At 42.7% G+C, this 4,765-nt stretch overlaps 1 protein-coding gene across 1 annotated transcript in view; it reads left to right on the top strand.

Annotated features, from left to right (window-relative positions):
* The first annotated feature begins 4,177 nt into the window (after positions 1-4,177).
* Positions 4,178-4,765, top strand: part of XRCC5 (X-ray repair complementing defective repair in Chinese hamster cells 5 (double-strand-break rejoining)) — a 97,159-nt gene continuing 96,571 nt past the window's right edge. Inside the window, exons 1-2 of the mRNA XM_011932303.1 lie at positions 4,178-4,247; positions 4,365-4,410. The gene's annotated coding sequence lies outside the window, so the exon portion shown is untranslated. The remainder of the gene's footprint in view (positions 4,248-4,364; positions 4,411-4,765) is intronic.

Here is a 4,765-nt window from a genome sequence, read left to right as displayed (position 1 = left end):
AAAAAAAAAGAATAGCTGGTGCTCTTTAGTTCATATCTCAAAACACAGCTATTGAAAGAACTGCTGCGATGAATCAAACCACAGGAGTTGGTCATTCTCCCCACAGAGAGCCCAGGACATTTGCCTGATGTATGGTGCTGAGCTCCACCTTCAGAGGAACTCTTTTTTTTTTTTTTTTAATAACTATTATTAGCTTGACAAGAAAAAAAGTGCCCAACAGTTTTAATGTTAACTTTGGTGCTCTATGGTGCATTTGCAGAGATATGAACAATTAAAATGAAGACAAAGAAAATAAAAATAAAGTCTGATTATCATTTGCTCATTTTGTCTTTGAAGCTCTTCAAAATTGCTTTGAATGCTATGGCTTGCAGAAAAAGGGTGAGCATGATGGCTGTCCTATATGTATGTTATATATGTAATGATCTTAATATGAGTCCTTATGTTTGGACTCTTTCCATGCTTCACTAATTTTGGGGAATTCTATTTAGGTGGACTATTTTCACAAACCACACTAGAAACTTGCAACCACATTGGGGTTGGGGAAACCAAGGGGAAAAGCCAAAAAGTCATGATTAGGACACAGGTAAAGTGGCTGTGGTGCCATGGAAGAGTGTGGGATGTTGATGAGATCATACCCAAGAGATACCTAGATAAAGTTGACATGGCCTTCATCTAGCGGAAGAAGTAGGCTCATCATCTAGTGGAAGAAATAGGCTTGTAAATTAAAATCATTTCAAAGGGGTTCTATAGAGGTATGTAAAAGCCTAGACTAGAGGAAGGAAAAACAGAACCAAACAGAACCAAAGTGTCTCATCTTTACTCTAAGCAAACACCACAGAGACCATTAGAGGAGAAACTGGAGAGTTCAATACCATATTTGAACAACTTTTTTGGCTTATAGTTACCTAATCATCGTGGTGAATGCCAAGGAGGAGGACTATATTTTCCAGTTGCTTAACAGCCATAATGTACTGAGCTCAATAAACCATGTCTGGCCCATAGGGTGACAATGATGTGTTTCCAAGTCATCTTGTCTATTGACATTAGGTAGCACCCTTCATTTCACTTCACATCCAAGAAGGATAAAACGCATGATTTTCTATAAAACAAGATTCTAAATCTTAAAAATAACTAATTTCAGATGATGTGAAAGTTTCATTTTGCCATTTCAGAATGGCTACCTGAAGCTTAATTTGTGCAATGCTGAAAAATATTAGTGGACATCTCACTGCTCACATCTGTTTGGGATACAAACTTTTTTTTTTTTTGAGACGGAGTTTCACTCTTGTCTCCCAAGCTGGAGTGCAATGGTGTGATCTCTGCTCACTATAACCTCTGCTTCCTGGGTTCATGCGATTCTCCAGCAGCTGGGATTATGGGTGTGCCACCACCATGCCTGGCTAATTTTTGTATTTTCAGTAGAGATGGGGTTTCACTATGTTGGCCAGGCTGCTCTCAAACTCCTGACCTCAGGTGATCCACCTGCCTCAGCCTCCCAAAGTGCTGTGATTACAGGCATGAGCCACCATGGTGGCCAGGATATGAAATTTTATTTAATATCTGTACTCTGTTAATATTCTACCTATTTTCTCAGTTACCCATATAACCATTGTAATAGCTCTCTGTCAGAGCACAAAGCCTGTACATTTTAATTTTTTATAATGCTCACGAAGTCATTACTCATATAGTTCACTTTCAAGGTAATATCAAATGCAAACATACTCCAGCAACTTAAATTATAATTACAAAATAAAAATTTTATTTGCCTTTGTTAACTACCTGAAGGGAGCACATTGTCTACATGTAGCAATAGTTCAAAAAAATCTCTGTTGTTTCAGTTATTTATTACTGCTGTAACACCTAAAACACAATGGCTTAAAATAACAGCATGGTGTGCACCTGTGGTCCCAGCCCCTTGGGAGGCTGAGGTGGAAGGATGGCTTGAGCCCAGGAGGTGGAGGTTGCAGTGAGCTAAGATAGAGCTACTACACTCCAGCCTGGGTGACAGAGTGAGATCCTGTCTCAAAACCAAAACCAAAACCAAAAAAAAAAAACAACCCACCAAAATAGCCATTTGATTCCTTTGCTCACAGTTCTGTAATTTGTGCAAAGCTTGTTGGAAACTACTAGTCTCTGCTCAATGTTTCTAGTGCTGAGATTGCTTCCTAGGGAGGATCTTCTCCCTAGACAGCCTCACTTGCATGGCTGCCAAGTTGGTGCTGGGTGACATCTAGGTTACTCTTGGGGCTGTTGGTGCTCAGTGCTTGTAGTAGTCTGCTTGGGCTACCATAACAGACTTGGGTTGTCATAACAGATAATACCATGGACTAGGTAGCTTAAATGACAGAAATTAATTTTCTCACAGTTCTAAAGGCTGGGGGGATCTCTTCTTGGGTTGCAAGTGGCTGTCTTCTCATTCTGTGTTCACATGACCTCTTTGTGTGAGCGGGGAGAGAGGCAGAGGCAGAGAGAGAGAGAGAGAGAGCGTGTGAGAAAGAGAGAGTTCTAGCATCTCTTAGGCTCTTGTTTCTTTTCACAGAAGCACTAAATTCCATCAGGAGGGCCACTCTCATGACCTAAATCTGATCATCTCCCAAAGGCCTCATCTCCAAATATCATCACAATGGGGGTTAGAATCTCAACCTATGAATTCTGGGGAGACACACTCAGTCCATAATAGGGCTCCTTTTGTGGCTATGTTGGGCTTTCACAGCATGGCAGACTTCATACATGGTATCTGGGTTCACCAGGGTGCAAAAGACAAATCTGCCAGGTATTCTAAAGGCTTCAGCCCAGAACTGTCTACTGTCACTTCTGACACATTTTACTGGTTATAGCAGGTCATAAGGCCTGTCCAGATTCAAGGGGAAGGAAATACATAAGGGTGTGAATGCTGGGAGGCATGGCTCACAGGGATCACCAAAATAACATTTTGTCATTCCCCATCTCTACTAAAAATACAAAAATTAGTCGGGCTCAGTGGTGGGTGCCTGTAATCCCAGCTACTTGGGAGGCTGAGGCAGGAAAATCGCTTGAGCCTGGTGGGGGGTGGGAGCAGCGGAGGTTAGCAGTGAGCTGAGATCAGGCCACTGCACTCCAGGCTGGGTGCAGAGTGAGACTCTGTCTCAAAGAAAAAAAAAAGAAAAAGAAAAAGAGGATATCAGGGTACATTATATCCAACTGTTGATAAGTTGTTACATAAGTCCCACCAATTCACAATTTAATATCACATACTCTACACACTCACATTTTCAGTATTTCACAGCACATTAACAAAGTTATCAGGAAAATTGACTAGCATAACCAAAGATGTTACAGAGTGCACCCAATTTTGACACGGATAGCAACGTGATCAAGGAATGGTTTTCTTCAGGAAACAATTCTAAACAACCATGAAAATAGAAGTTATTTAAAAATTTTTAAGACACATTAAATGCATGACTGTGGTTCTATATTGCCATTTAGTAGGCTTTGTACTATAGGAAATAAAATACCCTCTCCCTAGGGAATGTTAAACTGACTTCCAAGACAGTGAAAGCCTCCCATTATTCACTATTCCACTGTTTGCTGGTTGTACCAAACAACAAACAAGTGAATTATTTCACCTTTTAAAAGCTACACTTTAAAAATGGGATGAAGCGGGTGGGATTCCCTCCTTCTTAAAAATGTTTCAGCCAGGCACAGTGGCTCACGCCTGTAATCCCAGCACTTTGGGAGGTCGAGGTGGGCAGATCACCTGAGGTCGGGAGTTTGAGACCAGCCTGACCAACATGGAGAAACCCCATTTTTACTAAAAATACAAAATTAGTCGGGCATGGTGGCGCATGTCTGTAATCCCAGCTACTTGTGAGGCTGAGGCAGGAGAATCGCTTGAACCCGGGAGGCAGAGGTTGCGGTAAGCAGAATTCGAATCTCTGCACTCCAGCTTGGGCAACAAGAGTGAAACTCCTTTTCAAAAAAAAACTGTTTCTAGGGCTACTAAAAAACTTGCATTTAAAAATAGTCGATAAAAATATTCCTTATCAAAATAGTTGATAAAAATATTTCTCTGAGGCCAAGTGCAGTCGCTCACACCTGTAATCCCAGCACTTTGGGGGGCTGAGGTGGGAGGATGGCTTGATCCCAGGAGTTCAAGACCAGGCTGGGCAACATAGGAAGTTCCCGCCTCCACACACACAAAAAACCCCACAAAAATTAGCTGGGCTTGGCGGCACACACCTGTGGTCCCAGTTACTTGGGAGACTGAAGTAAGTGAATCGCTTGAGTCCAGGGGTTTCTAGGCTGCAGTGAGCTACGACTGTGCTATTGGACTCCAGCCTGGGTGGAGTGAGACCCTGTCTCTTCCTTTTTCTCTCTCTCTCTAGCTCTGGATTGTACAAGAAGGGAGACAAGGACCACTGATAAGATATGGTATGTGATACTAATCAGATTCGGCTTCTTTCTGTCCTGCTTCTCCAGAGGCTGAACTCTCCTTGTTTTAGTTTCACATTTTCCACAGGGAAATCTTTCATTTCCCTGTTAGCCACTTGGCCTGTTTGCCCTTTGCTCCCATTTTCCCTTGTTTGCTTGTCTGAAAATTTATGCTGTCCTGCTGCCTTCGTTGGGCTTCGTTTCCCCTTTTGCTGGAGCAGATTTAGCTGACAACGTCGCAGATCTTCACCGCCCCTTCTGCTGAGCTGATCTTTCTCTCAGGAATCTTACCCGCAGGGAAGGGCGAGTGTCCGTGCCTGCCTGCCTGCCGCAGCCGGCGTAAAGCTGAGCGGCC

This window comes from Colobus angolensis, unplaced genomic scaffold (assembly GCF_000951035.1).
Source record: "Colobus angolensis palliatus isolate OR3802 unplaced genomic scaffold, Cang.pa_1.0 Scaffold95, whole genome shotgun sequence".
NCBI classification, from domain to species: Eukaryota; Metazoa; Chordata; class Mammalia; order Primates; family Cercopithecidae; genus Colobus; species Colobus angolensis.
This window is presented reverse-complemented; position numbering and strand designations above follow the sequence as displayed.